Source organism: Neodiprion virginianus, chromosome 1, assembly GCF_021901495.1.
Source record: "Neodiprion virginianus isolate iyNeoVirg1 chromosome 1, iyNeoVirg1.1, whole genome shotgun sequence".
Taxonomy (NCBI): domain Eukaryota; kingdom Metazoa; phylum Arthropoda; class Insecta; order Hymenoptera; family Diprionidae; genus Neodiprion; species Neodiprion virginianus.
In genome coordinates this window covers 1987774-2006584 of record NC_060877.1, presented here as the reverse complement: position 1 = coordinate 2006584, position 18811 = coordinate 1987774, and the positions used below count along the sequence as shown (strand labels likewise).

The following is an 18811-nucleotide window of genomic DNA, read 5'->3' as shown; positions in this document are numbered from 1 at the left end:
TCCGTCTGTCCTGCCCCGCGGCACCGCAATAGCGCAGTATAACGCTATCGTCAAGCAAATTTATTACACGCGCGAACGGTTTTGGCAAAGAACTCTTGCAGCAGCATTGGAATAACTCGCGGGAATCCGTCGGCCGGTGAAATTGCGTGAAAGGAGGGAAGGGGACGCGGTTTCAAAGATCAACTGTCTACCACGAATGATAGACGACGGCATTCGCTCATCCTTTAATCCTTAATCTTTCGTAACGGACTTGAAAGGGTATTTCTGGAAGCCGGTCGGCGTAAAGACGTAAAAGCTGGTAAACAAAACGTCTGGCTCTCCTGTATCACGTATACTCGGATCAGATTCATCGTATTATACTTGGCTGTGAAAATATTCATTTAACTGCAAGAACTTGCGAGTTCGAGGAATTTTCTCCACGCGTATAATTCAGGCGATTTTCCGTCATTACCTGCCGCGCAGAAAGCTTTTCTCCCAGTTCTATAGCCGCCTCGCCGTGGTATCGTAAGCGCAACTTTGTTCTCGGTTAGTTCGTCGTTAATTAAAATAACCATCATAAGCTGTCCAAAGCGAGAATCCTGTGACCCAGTGATTCCGGGGTGTCTGCCAACCAGGCGAGAGAGGCTCGATTAAAATTCAACGCTGTCACCTTCTCCGAAGCCGCCAATCCGTCCCCTGATTCCTCGACATCCTCGACGTGGTCCGGAGCCAAGAAACAAACGGAAGGGAAAAGCGAACTGCCGAGTGCAATCATTTCAATGATCGCAAGATCAGGCGAATAAAACGTTGAGAGGCTTGTTTTTATGGAATTCAGCTTTGAGTTTTCTTTCTCCATCTCAATTTAGTTTACAGCCTCAGGCGGTATGCCGGTATGTCGGATAACAGTTGTTAATTAACGATCTGTGAGCGTATAATGATGATGATGATGATGACGACAACGACGATGATGATGATGATGATAATAATAATTATAATGATGATGATAATAATTTTTCGGGGGGGTTTTTAGAGCACTTTCGGGGTTTATGGGTTAACAGGGGGGAAAAATGGCAAGGCCATACCGGCCGGCGTGCGCGCGCGGGAATAAAATCCTCGTAAACACTTTCGTCGACGGCGGCGGCGGCGGCGGCGGTAGGAACTTGATGATGAAGTAAAAGTAAAAGGGGTTTTTCGAGGGTGACCCGCGGGCAATACCAGGCGCCGGTTAACTGGCCCGAAGAAAAAGGGGATATAAATACGAAGAAGCGGGAAAAGTTTCGCCGCCCAACTGCTAACCGCGAGATTGGGAAACTGCCGTCATGCTGTAAGGTCGAGGCGGACGGTCCGGTAATTGTGTAAATTGGCTCCGTTTTCGTCCACACGCTTCGTTCCCCGTCTACGTGTCTCCCGGAGGAGGAGGAGAAGAAGGAGAAGAGGGAGGAGAGAGGAAACTGGGTCAGATAAAACGGGAGATAACGCCGGAGCCGGTCGCTTTCCGCTTTCCCAAGCTCGAGCTCAAACACTCTCGGCATTGCGCGGTACGGGAGAACGTCCAAAAGCTCGCTGCAATTCCTTGACTTTCGTAGCCACTATTTTTACACGCTGTACGAACACGCGAGGTGGAATTTAAGCGAGAGTATAATCAGAGGCTGAGCAGGCGGTGGAATTCAATGAAACTGCTTCAAAGCGAATAATTGATTAACACTTGTGCGCGTCGCGCGAACGCCGTTCAGGATTCGTCTGACACGGGGACGACCCGTCAACAGCTGACTCCGAGCTTGACGCTCTGTCAAAATTTACACCAGCTTCTGTAACCTGATAAATTTGTCTCCAGGCGAGTTAATCCCCTCGCTTCTCTTCCCGTGATTTGATTGTAAATTGAGTACGCTGATTGCGCACCGATCTTCAGCTGTATGGGTACCTATATCTTTGCGTAACCATTTTATTAACGGCGTAACAAGAAGGCGTGTTTCATTTGTAACCCGGAAGTCGGGGTAAGTGTAGGAGGAAAAATTGGTAATCGCGTTGTTGGTACGCTTCCTATTAGCGTTCTCGTTTCACGTTGAAAAGGTTTCTGAGAATTGTCTAAATTACTGCGTGTAAACGTCATTCCTTTTGGCTATTGTATATGCATTTTTGCAACAAAGGTGCCGCGGGCGGTCGACCCTGAAAAGAAGCTTTGTCTGGTCTAAGTCTGCCTTTTTCTCCGGTCCGATCCTCTTTTTGGAACCATGATGGATAAAGCCCGTGTGACGAAACAAGAGCACTTCGCCGTCAGACAAAAATATAACCGAGAACCCCCCTTGAGGCTTGGTTGAATAGCACTTGGCAATTAATTTTTTACCCTACTTCACCCAGCTGGTTTATTCTCGAGAACGGACAAATCGCGGTGGGACTTGACGCGGGAGGACTTCGCAGGTATCAACGCGGTTTGATATTAACGTTGCTTCGCCTCACTTTCTACCTTTGCTCCTGGTGAACCTTTTCGTAAAACGGCATAGTTACGGTTAATTATTTCCAAGAGAAGAAGAGTTTTTTGCTTTCCCCGTGCTGTTTCAGGCCAAAGAACAAGAGACAGGGGCTCGAGGATTCGTACAGCGGTTTTCTTCTTGCTTGAAAAAATCGTCGAGTCAACTTTTCTCGTTACCGTTTTACTCGAGCTGCACGAGCCTGCCTTAACATCCTCGTAAAAGATGCTAAGTCGGTCATAGGCTTGATCCGATCGAGGTTCGAACGTACATCGATGTCGTAAAAGAAAACGCAGGATAAAGGAAGGAATTTGGAAAGTCTTACATCCCGAACTGCAGGATGAGAGAGAGAGAGAGAGAGAGAGAAAGAGAATGGAAAATGAACGAAACGATGTTCGTTCGATCGAAATCACCGCCGCGTTTACTCGTTAACCATATTCGGTAGAACCGAATGGGCGACGATTTACTCTCGGGGGTGGAGAACAATCGGGCGCATATTTCTTCTTTACACAATTATAGTTGGAGATAGCGCCATACCGTTGAAGTAGGGAAACCCGGTAAATATCTCCAGTTCCATTGGCGTCGTGTTACGGTAGTTTCATAATTAAGTAACTTTCCTCGGAGTTACTCTCCGGCTTCACGCGAGAGCTCTGCCATGGAACAAGTTCTACCAACTGCACAAGTAGTTCAACTCTCAGCGCGCTCCTCTCGTCCTCCTCCTCCTCCTGCCAGTATCCGTCCTTATCCTTCTCGTGCCATCTTGAAACCACCCTCCTCTTCATCCCCTACTTCGGGGCTATTGAAGAACACTTGTTTCACCGCTTCGCTTCACCAAATCCGCACGCTATTACCGCGGTCGTTCGAGATGAAAAACGACTAGTTTAGCGGTAGTCCCTAAATGATTATCGATACTTTCGAGCCTGGCAGGGATCGTTCGAAATGAATTTCTAAATTTATTTATTTATATTATACATTTATAGCAGGATAGCTATTGTTTGAAATTTGTCTGTGTATATGAAAAAATAACCAAGTTTTCACTATTAAATATTACCCAGCCGAAGTGAAACTGTGCACGAGGAATCACGAGTCGCGTTTCGAGGAAAGTTAATCGGATAAAAATTCCGCAGAGAGTCTGAGTAGAGTAATTAACGGGCAGCGGATGGAGAACGGTCTCGTCGTTTTTCTTCTTCTTCTTCTTTGTCGACTACGACGCTCGTACAAACGTATAGATATAGCTGCATGGCATATACACCGCGAAGAAAATATACAACGGCTGAAGTAAAGTATAATAAAGCTTTAAACCATTAAAGCTGACGGGCAAGAATCGAAGTCGTCAAAGAAAAAAGTAGGCTAAGCACGCTCGGCTTTCGTCGGCTTACAAAACTTGTTCCTATCTTGTCGCTATCCGTACAAACGTGCAGCGTAACTTGACGTCCGTACTCAGCTGGCTTCAATCACGTTTGCATTAATTTAACCTCGTTGCAGAGCTCCGCATTTATGTTGGAAAGCGAGAATCCGCCATGCGTTGGATAGACGTTCGAAACATCGTGTTGGAAAAAGTCTGGGATTCCCGAGGACGGATTTTCACCTCAACTTTCACAGCGATTCATCGATTCGGAGCCGAAGTATTCAGATTTGAGGTTGCTTTTTCTCGTGACCGTGAACGGAAATCGCAGCGAGGGATAATCCGACCGTGACCTCTCTGATACTCGCGTATATATACCTTTGTAGCTCAAGAGCAAGAGTTGCAAAGCGATTTGACGTCCGAGTCGTACAGCGAGGCAATCGTAAGGCCAATTTCCTACATTGCCTTACACCGGTGCAGAAAGCGTCTGCTATTACGTTATGAAATCACGAGTGAGGTTACGATTTCCAATAATTCCTGACCAAGTTCGATGCTGCGTATACAGGTATACCTGGGCGACCTTTGAACGCAGCCCGGATAGTCGGAAATTCATAAATTTTACAAATAGAACGCTCCACCACCGAGGCTCGGTGGTTTTACCCCGCACTCCGAGCTAGCTGCAGGAGGGGGAAAAACCAATCACGATGAAAATGACACGCGCCTGGCGCGAGGGCGAGCCGTTGATCGACGAAAGGAACAAGGGGTGACTGCGTGCCTCGTTAAATTTATTATCACCGCCTGTAACAAGTCGGCTTAGAATCGGAACGCGATCGCTGTAATGATAAATCTCCAAATGAAAGAGGCAGAGAAAAATAGTAAGAGAAAAGCACTCGGGAAGCAGGGTAAAAAATTGCAAATCAGCAAACCAAGGCTTGACTGGCAATTCGTACGAGTGTCCGCGTGCTAATTGAACCGAGTTGCAGCGAGGAGGATGAGGAGGTACGTTTGGTGTCTAAAAAGCAGCGACGAGTGATTCCGTTTCGCTTTACGGCCTCGTAAATCGTGACCTTTTCTACTTGTGTAAAAAAGGGGGGAAGGGGGGAGGAGGGGGACTCCAGAAATGTGTTTCGCTTTTAGCCGGTAGCGGGAATTTGTTTTAACACATATTCACCGTTTCCTGCAAGTATGTAGCTCAAAGCTCTCCGGAGATTGAAAACAGGGCGTTGGATTTCAGTCGCAGGGAAACACGTACGCGACCCGGGAGTAATTGCATCCGGAGTAACGAACGGTGTATTCTTCAATGTTTGAACGCTCGAGTGGAGGCACGACGTGTTCAAGGTCTTCCCACCTCGCTTCGGGCTCGAACTCAGGACTGAGCTTTGTGAAAAAAGTCACAGGAGCCTCATGATCGTCATCATCGTCAACTTCGGTAATCGGATCGCCCGGCTGGATGCGAACCGCGGATCGACCTTGAATTTTGTTCCCAAAGAGTCAAGGTCGAGCGACTATAGACGGAAAGGGAGATGAAGAGATAGAGGGAGTGAGAAGAAAACTTGTTTCTCCGGGCTTCCCCCGCTTTGTTCGCGACAAGATATCGTATCGGCGTGTATCCAGACTAGTTGGACCGAACGCCGCTACAAAACAGCATCAAACTCAAAGCCGACCGGAACTTGGAAGCGGGTTAAGCTGAACGGTGTGCCAAGTTGCGAGGATTTCGAGGGGAATCCTCCCACTTCCGTTTGTCTCATCGTCGTTGCTGGGGAGGGATGATAATTTTATTCCAATTTCGTCTACATACGCACAGGTGACGGATGTTTCGTGAATGGTTTTCGTTGGGCTCGTATCTTTCCCCGCGAAACGGTTCGAAACGTTGCCCCGATCGTCGTCGTCGTCGTCACGAAACAGAGCGGATGTATTTTCACTCCACTTTTACTCCTCACCCCATTCCCTCGCGCTCTCTGTTTCCTTCCGTAATCTCTCCATCTCCCTATCATTCGTCGCTCTCCTCTTCTCTTCTCTTCTCTTCTCTCGACGGCTAGCTGCCGTCGGCTGAAGGTATCGATCTGAAAATAATATCAGCTGAGTTTTTGTCACCCTCGCGTCTAACCTGGCGTCACTCCTTCTTAACGAGATGGATGCCTCTCTATCCCCCTTTCCCCGCTCTGTCGTTCATCTCTCTGTTTTCTTTCCTCCGCCCTACGCTTTCTCGGATATTCTTTCCTCCTTCTTAGTCTCCGTCCGATCGTAAAAAAATTTTTTTTCCCAAATAACCACCTATCTACCTTAAACTCATCCCTACGTTATTACTAACTTAGTCATCTTCCGTTCTTCAATTTTCGTTTTTTTTTTTTTTTTTTTTTTTTCATCGCCGCGACACAAGTTACTTTCAAACCTTACGTTCGTCTCTTGCCCGTGACCTTTTTGCAGCTCTGCAGGTCGGTGGGTCGTTTTCGGACAACGGTATTAATCTAAACCGCTTGAGGAGAGGCCGCAGTCTGGAAACCTTAACGTTTGCATAATTTTGTACGACAGTGATGTCGCTCGGTAAATCATCGTTTCGGTACTCATCCTCTTTTACACTTTTCTTTTTCTTCGTTTTATTTCGCGAGAAACAACGAAGTAGGTATTCTGATACGTGGGGGTGGTTGGTTTTACGGAAGAAGAAATGATCCCTGGGGTGAACCTGCACGGAATGTAGTTGATCCATAAACTACACTCCCTGTTCTTTTTTGTTTTTTATTTCTTTTTTTTTCCTCTCCATCTGGGTAATGTTTCCGCGCGTTTAACAGGTAGGCATATATTTTGTCGGAAATGGGGTTAGGGGTGAAGAAATTGAACGTGAGAAGGAATCGATTCGTCGCTACAGGGAGCTAATCTATCGGTCATATCGCTGCACAGTCTTTAACGACGATTGCCTTTTTTACGACAGCTGGGCGCGGTTCTCTCCTTCGCTCGGTTTCTTACACTCCGCGTTTGTCCTTCACACCTCGAACGACTGCCACGCGAGGCGGTTAAGGTCAGCAGTGGCTTCCGAAGTGCCAAGGTAAGAGGATACGCAGAGTCCGCAGTACCGTAAGGCAATGTCACACCGATCCGTGCAGACGGTCGGAGATACGTAACCAAGGCGCAATACGATTCCCGCCTCCTCGCGGCTCGTGCTGATGGAATATGCATGACATGCTAATACCAGGTGTACCTAATCTAATAACGCACCTCGACGTCGACTGTCTCTTGTCTCCGGTATCCGGTGGCCGTAAATCGGATCAACTCATCTCTGACCTGGGACAACGCCGGATGCATCTCGAGCGTCTCGACGCTCGTCAATCGGGTCACGAACAATTTTCGTCCTTCATATCTGATTCTTGTTGATGCTACGCGTCCAATGATCGATCACCACTCGACTGGTGCTTGACGGTTCCGATTTTCAGCGAACGGAGGATGGAAGATAATTAGCGCCAGTTATCACTTTCTCTCTCACTCTCTCTCTCTCTCTCTCTCTCTCTCTCCCTTGCATTTTCATCACCACCAACCCGCGATGATGATGCAGCACGCACTCGGCGTAATACGGTTGTAATTCAAGCTGACGTAAAATTACCCGTGAACTAATTCACACGCCTCGGAATTGTGACTTGGAGTTATTGAAGTCGGAGATTGAGTCGGGCTAACCAGGATTGCCGCTTCGTTTACCTCTGTTCAAATTTTAGAGCCTTTGAGACGCGATGCGAGCACCCTAAGTTTCTCATAATCCCTCGAGGACCGCCGTTCGTTCCATCATTCCTTCGCCGGTAATGAGTTTGGTTGTTTCGTCGGCGATTATTTTCACGTAATAATTGTCGCCACTTTGGAATTCAGGAAAAAATTTTCGTTCCAAATTTCATCAGACTTGCAGGCAACGTTAGCCTGAAATCGATATTGAGGATTTTTATTCCTTGTCCAAACCTTGTGCTTGGATGCGTGTAGCAAAAATTCATCCAACGGTGTTCGTTGGTAGTTTGTTCGCATTGTGGCAGACAGGGTCGAAAGGGTTAGTGACAAAGTGCAGAAACCAATGAATTTACGACCGTAATAATCGCAAGTCTTCGGGGAAGAAATTTATTCACAAATATTCATCGAATTCATAACACAGTTTATTCAAACAGTCACACGGCGTTATTATCAAGCATACCTACCCTTGCACATATCGACATTATAAATCAGCTCGCCTCGGTTATTTTATCGTCAAACTACTCTGAACCATTTTGTTTCACTTACGACACTGTCATGAAATATCAATTCTTATGATTAATTCAATAAACCACTCCAGGACTATGTGGAACAAGTCTTATAAGGACATTTTCGATTACCGTCACTGCTGCGTGGGAATGTTTTGTAAACGGGTAACCTTGTTTCCGTCTCTCACTTCCCCTCTCTGCGATTTTAAGTAAAAAATGGCAGAAAACGGGAGAGAGAGAGAGATATATAAAGAGAGGGAAAAAAGGCAGATAAAACCCAGAGAGTGGTGAAAAATATGTATATATAGAATGATATTAATGTCGGCTTTCATGCTCTTCCGTGTATACTTTGCAACGTTTTCCAACAAGTAGATTATATACCGTATCTACCAGCAAGCCAACCTCTGTTCCTCCTCTGTTGACTTTAAAAGCTCGTTATTCCTAATTCCGTTATGACTTATCGTTTGCGTTGTAGAATTCAGCCTCAGTGTTTTCTTTACCGTTTTTCACTCGCTCCTCTTCTTCACCTCCTCTCCTATTATACAGAAAACTTTTACTCACCGTGAAACGAGCCGGCTCGTGCTTTAGACTGCGGAATAATTTCGCTTGCCCCCCGCCGCGTTGTATTATTTACCGGAATGGAGGTATTTATATATCATTCCCAGGTTTTAAATTCATCACAAATCTTTGCACGGTATTACAGTTTTGTTGCGAAATGAATATTATAACAATCCACATTGATATATATATATATATACACACCAATGTAACGAATTGTAAAGAATCGTTCTTTCCTTTTTGGTTTCAGGTGAGAAAAAAGGAGAAAAATGTACACGTCTTTCATCTCGTGCCGCGGGTAGGTATTTCCGGTTTTGATCTCAGGTAGAGAGGAGACGACTCCGAAATCTCCACCTCTGAATTTTTTCAAGACGAGATGGTGGAGGAGGAGGCGGAGGAGAAAGCGAACTTGTGTATACGCGGTTAACAACGTGAGCCAACCTAGACATACGAATACACGTCCCAGACATATACGTACATGTAACATCTATTCTATTCTCGGAAAGACTTTCCGTGCAGTTCGATGAAACTCTACGGAGTTCGACACAGCTTTTAATCGCGTGTTCTTCGTCGACGCTGTTCACCGCTCGTAGTCCAGACTTTGTTAATTAACGCGGGAAAGTTGCCTTGCCTTTGACTTTGCCTTGCCAAAAGGATTCCTCGAATCGACGTCGCTCCTCGCGCTTATAAATTGTAGCATCATCATCATCTCCATGTGCGTGTGTGTGCGCAGTGGAATTCGTGTCATATCGCGATTCCTTAACTTGGTGCAGATGGTTTGATTTTGAGACTCCGGACTATACGTAGCGTATAAAACGGCAATACACGAAACTCGCTAATTGAGCTGTAATGAGAAACTTTTACAGGGTCATTTCTTGCCTTAAATTTACTTCGAGATTAGCTCGCTTCCTTCGGTGAGATAACAAGACGAGATACTCGAGTGATAAAAACCCCGGTGTGTAAGGCATAAATACAAGGTACAAGTTGCCTGCCTACTTCCAGTGTAATAAAGTATATACAGCCATTATTGTACTTGTATGTATTTCATTGCTACCTGCGGCAGATGTGATTTACAAGAGACTTATGTTTATACGATAGAAAGGTATTGCCAGGATGAACGAGCATGACTCGCAATCGGGAATAAAAATGTTTATCATCGAAACATCGAGCAATCGAGGTTCGGACTTCGATGATTTTTTACCTATTTAACATCTTCGCTCAGTAATCGCGAGCAAAAACAGGGAAATCCCGTTGGTTTTATTCTTATCGTTAGCCTGGAACCGATTAAGTGTCTGAACCGTTGGCTGTTTCATTTTGTTTAGTTGAACAATTTAATTTTTTTTCTTTTTTCTGTTGTTTAGTCACCATTGGTAATTTTGTTTCGCGCATATTTTAATGCCACGTAGCTAACTGCGTGTAAGCGCAAATGAATTGACCTAGAATAAAAAAAAAACCAACAACTAGCTGTACGGGGATATTTGTTTATTAGATTTTGACGAATTTGATAGAGAACGTGAAAAATATCTTTTAAAGTAAAAAAAAAAAAATAAATAAATAAAGAAGAAAAAATGAAAAATTCAGTTGCATGTACATGAATTTGTAGTTGGAAATGAACAGTGTTTGAAACGTTCGTTGAAAATTGAGACAAACGAGTGCGTGCGAAACGTGCGGCAGAGCGGCAGGAGGAGGGAAATTTGATTAAACATTTGAGTGTCAGGTTTTATTCCTACAGTACGTATACAGAAACTGAAACACCGCGCGTCACCGGGAGGGCAAAGAAGAAAAATGTGTGGAGTTGTATAAAATTCATGTTATTGGATCCATCCATTTAATTCTCTCTCCAACCCCGCTGTACACAATCAAAAATTATTCGATCATCCGTAAGCCCCCGTGGCTTTGGTCGTGTCAATTTTTTCCGAGACCGAAAAAGCTTCGCTGCCCGTGTTTGCGCAACTTCCTTCTACAAACAAAATGACGAGTTAAATAATTTATCGTACATTTAGTCAAGTATCGCTTTCGATGATGAATTCTATAGAGAAATCGATTTACTTACTCGGTGTATGAAATTCCTCGTTCCTTTTTTCATCGGTCGTAATTTGCTCCGTGCTCCTCGCAACGAAAACCCAAGTCTTTAGCTTCGGGTTACCGTGTATGGGATATTTATGGGCGCATACGCGCGTATGCGTACACAAAGGTTGAGAGAATTTTGCGCACATTGGTACGCGTATATACTACCCACTCGCTTAATCCTTCGCTCTCGGCTACGACCCTCGAACAGGGGGCGGTTCTAACGCTTGCACAAAAGCCGTCGTTAGTAACTTCACCCCTCGTCTAAACTTGGTATTCCCTCAACCCCTCAACCGTTCGCCTTCGCCTTTGCCTTCGCCCTCTTCGTCACCCACCGACTCGCCCTCGTCCTCCCGCGTAACGCATTGTTCCAATTAATTATATTACGGGCCGGTTTATCAAGTTGCATTAATTTACGATATTAAAATTAACGCCTCCACACACGGGCATGAATTGTCCGGCGATTAGGTATCACTCGTATGTTATTCTCTGCACGAGACGTCACTGCAACTGCACATCGATACAAGCCCGCTTTCGGGGCCGTCATCGAGAGATCCGCAATCAGTGCCGTCGATTTATAATTTTGGAAAGTGAAAGGGTCAATAATTGGGTCTCAACGTGTCGTCAATATAAATGGTACGCTTACCTTAGGGCGATGACGAAGAGACGTGAACTCGAAACGGGGAAAGAATATCAAAACCTGACCTATCTCCAACTACCGCGGATTCGACACACGGAATAATACAAAACACGTGGCACACACGATGCATAATACACACCTGAAGCAAAGACCGCGGGCCTGTGTTACCGTATTTGATGTAAAATAAAAACGAACTTCCAGTCGCCATTTAGCGCTTCTCTTCATGCCTCTCGAAGTTCTCGACTTTGTAGACTCGTTCCCGGAGTCCCTTGGTCGAATTGAATCCCGACAAATTTTTGGGGAGGTAATCCGGGAATGGCGGAGAACCTTGTTCGATTTCCTTTTCCCACATCTTTCGTTTCTCCCTCTCTCGATCCGGATCGTCTCGCATTAATCTCAATCCATCCCTCTCTCTCTCTCCCTCCCCCCTTCGTCCCGCGGGTGTCCCGTTGTCTCTACGCGAAGGAATTCACCGATCCGACATTCCGAGCGTATCGTAGCTGTCCTCCTCCGGCTACCAAATACAGACGCTCCGTATAGCCACCGCGGTCGATAACGCAACTCTGCCCCCAGAATTTGGCACTGAGATTAGATTCTCCCGGCTCACAGGACTACCCGCCACTCGCCACATAATTCCAGATTACACGGAGGTGTGACTCCAGCGGCGTTCAACTCGCGTATCGCGCTCTCGTCCTTTGCGTATGGTTTATTAGTTTTTTATTTCCCAAAACGATGTCGCCGTTGAACTCGGGCAATCTTTGATCGAAACGGGCGACAGGCCTCGCGTCCGCAATTCCCCGGTTGTCGCAGTCGTCCCGGAATATCGCTTTGATTTTTACGCATTATCGCTCCAACGTCACCGAGCAAATTTCGCGGGTTCAAAACGAATGAAACGAAAAGATCAAAGGACTCGGGGTGGCTACAGCGATTTTTCGTCTTCGTCGTCGTTCGAAAAATACGAGTAATGTTTTTTTCGCTTTCTCTCTTTCCTTTGTTTTACGCGTATACGTTTCAGCAAGTATTATTCTCGTTTTTCATTTAGAGTTTTACACGAACACATTTCTCTTTATACTCTGAAAGTAGTAACGCTGCAAAGAGTGGTATAAAAATGAATACTCGGTGTACGAAGATTTTCGGTCATGAGTCAGTTTCGCGTGTAACGTGTGTAACGTATTATTGCCTCCGTGACGCGATCACGCCCCGAATTCGCACCCTTGACGCAAAAGTTCCACTTATCGCGAAGCTGCTCGCCTCGTAATTCGCACGTGAAAGTTGTCGCGCAATCAAAAACTCGGCCCATTAGACCTCGAGGAGGGGAAGGAGTGTTTGTTCCGTTCCTCATCCCCCCGAAAAAGGTCTGAGGGTTTGCGGGTGGTTGACTGACTGGCTGACTGGCTGATTGGTCTGCTGGCTCGGAGTTCGCAAGGTCGGTCGACGGCCTCTCACCTCACCCTGCTGCGTCGCCCGGGCGTCGCGACGTCCGTCGCCCTCGTCCTCTCGACCTCTCGTTTTGGCGAAGGGGGGCGGTTACGGGGCAACGTAACTCCTGGCGGGCAAAAAATGAAGCGAACGCAAAATTGGAGAGGGCTACCCGCATCACCGAGAAGAAAATCAATTCACTTCGATTCGTTCGTTTCGGTTCAGCGAACGCGGGGGATCCGATGGATTTATCGGTGATACTCGATCGATCAATTTTTCCCCACTCATTTCTCTTCTTCTGCTTCTTTTTTAATTTTTTCTTTGTTTTTTTTTTTTTTTTTCATCCTCAACTTCTTTTCGTCTTCGACTTTGCCGCAATCGAATTTTGACCATTTACGGATTACTTTACATACGTTTTGCACAGGGTTTCGACAGAGCAATCATTCTATATACACCTCGCGTTTTATACGACAATTTTACACACGTAAATGCCGCTGACAGTTTTGGGGCATAAAACACAAACGGAGATATTTAACGGCCGAGTGGGTTCATTCGTTGATTTTTTTTCTTTTTCGCTTATTTTTTTTTTCCTGTGAGCTACACGCCGAGAGCGCAGAGCCGGGTTGAACATGCATCGTCAATCTGCCACAGAATCGATCCCCATCAATTATATCTCGCAAATTGTACCCCCTCGCATGATCCGAAGAGATTTACCGTCGACGCAAAAATCGTTGCTGGCGAAAAATAGAAAGAATAACCGAATTTCTTTGGCTCGTTTATGTGCACAATAATGTTTATTTCGCAACAACAAAAAGGGAAGAACAAAAAAAAAAAAAAAATGGTGAAATCGTAAATCGATGCGCGGTAAGTTTACAACCAAGGCAAGTAACGGACTCGTTACTTAGCGCTGGGATTAATATTAAATTTAACGTGCGGTATATAAGACGGCCGCGACTTGACCCAGATTTTTCCCCCACCTTGCCTTGCTTATGAGCGATGAGTTTAAGAAAGTAGTGTTGCGTTCAGGGTGCGAGTTTCGTCGTTGTGTGTTTTCTTTTCTTGCTTGAATCTCTGTTTTTGTGCAAAATTAAGACTAAGATATACGTTATTAAACGACTTTCATTCCGGTAAATTACACCGCCATTTTCTCCCAAGATGTTTCTCACTTCTTCTAATTACTATATAGTCGCGGGAGAAGAAAACGTTTTGTTGCGATTGTTAGATTCGGAGTTAAATCTACTGTGCCTAATTGCTATATCCATTAATGTTTTAATCACCGCGTGAGTGAGGCAACCTGGCGAACACGTCCTGACGGTAATCCCGCAAAGTTATCCAACCAGTAGGTATATACACCACCAACACCGTCGCAACTTCGGCAAGACCGGGTTGTTGTTGAAACGAACTTTCGCGAAATTGATTCGCTCTCAATTGTACCGTCCGAATCTCTGAGAGAGTTTGAAAAATTATCAATCCGCAGTGAAAAATTGAACTCTATACGTACGGTTTGAAGAGGATCGACACAGTTTTGACAACTTTTTTTTTCTCCCTTCTGCGTCTTTTTCTCACGTCCGTTTGTGATTCAATCGTGAAGAACTTCGTATGAAAAAAAAAAATATTACCCAAAAAGTGTGCGTCCACATTTCCGATATCACTAGGCATAAATCTAATATCGCTTGGTGAGAAAATCTGTTTAGCGAGTGCTGATGTACAATTAAACAATTGAGTAGCGTAAATTCACTTCGAGTGTAGAAATCATTCTCTGAACGTCGCGATACCCTCGCGGGAAGTAATTATTCTTAGCTCTTCGCAAGTTGAGTCGACGCTCGATGGCATAATTTAAATGATGAACACCCTCCTCGTCTATCTATCTATCCTTTATACCCACCTCGCAGACCGAAGAGTAAAATTCGGCAGATCGAAGGAAGAGCAAAACGTGCTGCGAGCAGGCGGGCGAGGCTGCTAATAGACACGCAGGGGTGAAATGTGATCCTGTTTATATTCCCCGTCCCTTATTCCATTTTTTTTTATTCCGAACCCTTCCGGCGCGGCGTGTATTTTTCCTAATAAATATTGCATTGCCTTTACCTCCGGAGAATTGTCGAGGGAGGAGGTATAGAAATTTTCAAAAAGCAAACAAAAAAAGAAAATTCGTACACGCGAAAAATATAAATTAAATGTAATTAATTGCAAGTGGTTAGATTTCGGAAAGCTTATGGCTACGCGATGACGGGTCTGACGATACTGTTATGTGCGGCAGTAAAGTTGGGGTGGAAGAGAAGCGAATAAGTGAAAGTAAAACAAAGAGAAAAACAAGGCCGCGTGTTTGCATAACAAATGCATGCAGGTCATTATCTTCATGCAAATACGACGCCGATTATTTCTACCGTGGTAGCAGGCCTCCGGGCGTAAAGGAGCGGAGAGGAGAGAGGAGAGAGGAGAGAGGAGAGAGGAGAGGAGAGGAGATCGGGGATAGCTGGCTGAAGCGAGGGAAGATTAAACTGCGTGTAAATATTTAATTAAATCCAGAAAGAGCGCAGGCGTCGGAGGAGCGGTTCTAGTTGAATCGTCGTCCTCGTCCTTGTCCAGCGTTAATTTGTCCTGCGGGATGTCGGGGATCACGTTTAACATTCGGAATACCCGAAAAAATGCGCGCGAGCTGTTAAATTCTAAAACTGTTGCTTGTACGGACTTTGCACACGTTCCGTGAAGAATTTTATCGTTCTGTATTAAATTTTTTTTGTATTTTACCCTTTACTAATAACGCGCCAAAAGTTTCGAACGAAATCTCATTGATTTGCTCGTTAAGGTGTTGACATAGTAAAAACTAATTGAAGGAACAGTAAATATTGGGTAATCATATCTAAGCTGCAGTCAGTGCTAGGAAGAAACGATTACACGGTACGGTGGCGGAAAATTGAACTCAACGATGAAACTTTGCAAAATTCCGAAAAGACAAAGAAACCACAAAAGAGAAACGCTGCTGCCATTTGATGAAATCAAAATTGGGGTAAATTAGGCATCTTCCGTTTCAATTCAATCTGAGACGTATAAAAAAGAGAAAAGAAAAAGATAGAAAGTTGGAGAACGACGAAGACTGAAAAAGAAGCTAGGGAAACTTTGAGCTCTAGGATAAACTTTGTCGAGAATAATAGAGTTTCTTACCGCTCTACGAATAGAAGTTTCTTTGAACCTCTCGGATTCCGAAGGAATATAAATATTTATCCTTGTCTGCCGTACTCTTCGGTTCTCAACAACGGTCAATAACATATCTATATGGATATGTACACTTTCAATCGACATAACTATAGGTAGAACTATAGGTACTATAGGTACAGCTGCAAGAATTTATTCGTGACGAAAAATAATCTTCTTCGATTGAATAATCTCGCCGAAGTACTTAAGTACCCGAACGTTTTCCAGCCTCGGTTCCATCACCGATTTCTTCATTATTTTCAATTGCATCTTTGCAGATAGGTATATCGTACGGTAAACGTTTAATATTGTCTTGGTAAAAGAAAAAATTCTTACGTCGCTCTACGACCTATGCTACGAAGAGCGCTGTTTCATCTCAATAGAAGGATTGCCTCTCCACATTCTCATCGTCCGTCACGCACAATGGGCGTGTAGAACTTCTTCGGCAAGGAGTTCTTGGGATACAGATATAAATGTTTATACGCGTTGATACGAGGTGCGCAAAAAGAGCTTTATCATCGTTCGTACGTTACAACGACCTTGATTAAAATTATTTCCTGGTAGCAGATCGGCAACCTCGTAGTTGCGTGTGGCACCTCAGCCGTCCTGTCCCGCGTGTTGAAAATTGAATAACAGAATAACGCTTAATTAATATTAATTCCTCCCCAATTTGATGCCGTTATCGTCTCTCGGCGCGAGCGAATAAATCAGAAATTTTTATTCCACCCTATTCTTAACGCGTAATATTCATTGCGAAGCGAGGAAAAAGGTAGTAATAAAGAGAGAAAGAAAACTGTGAGGCAAAAATTCTTGAGAGGTCTCTGCCGTTGTTTGTTGGGCAAAGGGAAAAAGTTCAACAAGTTTTAAATTACAAACGTAGCCAGGCAGCCAGCAGCCACTTGTTTTCGCGGGTCTAATCTTATTTAAGATAACTTAGCGGCGTTCCGCCGCGCGACGGGAATCGGGGAAACACGCTAAGCTGGAAACTCGGATCCCGGACCCGGGCTCGGGACCCACTTTACTCTAGTTCTCCTCTGTCTCCGTCGGGTCGTTTGTCGGCCCTTCTCTCTACTTACCGTTCCGCCACGTCCGTTCCATGCTCGCAACCCCTTTTCAGAACTTTATTTCACCCACACCGAATACAACCCATTCAACTCCCGCAAATCTGCATCTCCGACACAAGTTGTGAATCGTCCCAGGTAGCTGAACCAGAAACTTATACGTGGAAGCAGTTGCAATTGTTCCGAGACAATTTTCCGTTTCATCTTGCGGTTAATTTTCCAAGAAGCGGAGTCTTGGAACCGAGCTCGTTTAATTCCTGTACGTATCTAGCCGGCACTGAAACGAATTGTGTCGCTTTCAGGACGACTTTTCAGTGTCTGGAGGGTCGGATGGGTCGTTGACCCGGAGCCGCGCGATACCGAGGAACCAAAAGGGACTCGACCCCGTGGATAGCCGACGGTATGTACGCGAGTTTTGCAGTGGCAAAGGGGAAGAGAGAGAGAGAGAGTGAAAGAGAGTTTGGAGTCCTCTTTGTGCGTTTCCGCAGCGTTTGAACCACTCGTTGGAAGGAAAACTCGCATAATGTACCGAGAAGTGTTTTCCCTGCTCTCCCATCGGCTTCCAAGGGCATGATAAAGCGGACGAAGATGTCGGTGGACGTCCGCTGCCGCCGGGGTCGTGAAAATGGTTGGAACGGGGCTGGTCGGGTCCCGTATGAAATTAAATAAAAGGATCGGGCGAGCCCCGCGTGGCTCTTAACCTCCGTCGACGCTCGTTCCTTTGCCTTCTTCTCTCCTCCACCTCAGAAAACGGCCCTCAGACGCTAACCAAGTGTTCCAGGTTAGCCTTCTGCTCGAGCTACGAGGCGCGCGAATTACCAACTCGACCAATTAAGAGGCAAAAAGCACCTCCGTCGTCGCGGTTGACGGAATCCCTAGACTGCCGCTATTGCACTTGGGGATCAGAAATTACCGCTACCTTGCGTTATTGTACCGTGTATGTTTCAAGCCCACAGTTGGAACGATATCAGCAGTTTCCCTCGACTAGATTCATGTCTCAAATGTACTGTAAGCGTATTTCGTTTGAGGGTGAAAAAACCGCTGTGACACATTTTCAAATACAGCCTCTGCTTACCCTCGACGTCTAATTGCGTCTTGACTCGACACTTTTATCAGCAGAATAACGTACTTCGGTGATGTGTGGGCTAAATACACGTATGCACGTCCAGGTCTACGTGTACGAAAGGTAACGCTAGATAAGATTGAAAAGAATTGTTGACATTCCACCGGGTATTTTTCCTCGTCGTTGGCATGCGTGATGCATGTATGTACGTACATTGTACAACCACCGACTTGGGTTTTAGGTGTATGTACATACATGGCGCATATGAGCGACCCACACGCGGTTCAATGTATATTGGGTATATAGGCTGATATACTACGGCTACATGTATGCGCGCGTGCCGAGTGAATTATTAGAATCGATTCTATTCATTCGTTCGGATTCGTAGAGCGGTGAACGTGGGAGAAATACGAGGGGCAGATGGTGTCATTTCTCATCTGTCATTATCTACCCATCTCCCACCCTTTTCTCATCGTCTTCATCATCCTCCTAAACTTCCCACTTCCACATATATTTCTGCCCCAATCCATGTAGCTCGTAACCCGCGATCCGTTTTCTCGTCTCTGCAAAAACGACGCGTAACAAAAACCCTCGGATAATTTGTAGAAAAACGAGCACCTTTCGTTCAAGTTCGAAATTCGACGAATTGTTGAAATCGTCGACTGAAAATTTGGCGAAATTTTCCGGCTAACCCGTATTTCACCCTTAAACAGCTACGCGTGTACGTACCTTTACTCCCGCACACGCTTTCCACACGTGCGAATTTCCCATCGACTCCCCTGCCGCTAGCGTCGAAACATTTTCATCC

The 18811-nt window shown here is 45.4% G+C and overlaps 1 protein-coding gene across 4 annotated transcripts in view; it reads left to right on the top strand.

Moving 5' to 3' along the window:
* Positions 1 to 18811, top strand: part of LOC124310058 (uncharacterized) — a 151375-nt gene that overhangs the window by 117410 nt on the left and 15154 nt on the right. Inside the window, exon 1 of one of the 4 annotated variants that reach the window (XM_046773634.1) lies at positions 8341 to 8345. The exons of the other annotated variants lie outside the window; for them this stretch is intronic. The gene's annotated coding sequence lies outside the window, so the exon portion shown is untranslated. Of the gene's footprint in view, positions 1 to 8340; positions 8346 to 18811 lie in introns of those variants that run through there. 4 annotated transcript variants of the gene reach the window in all.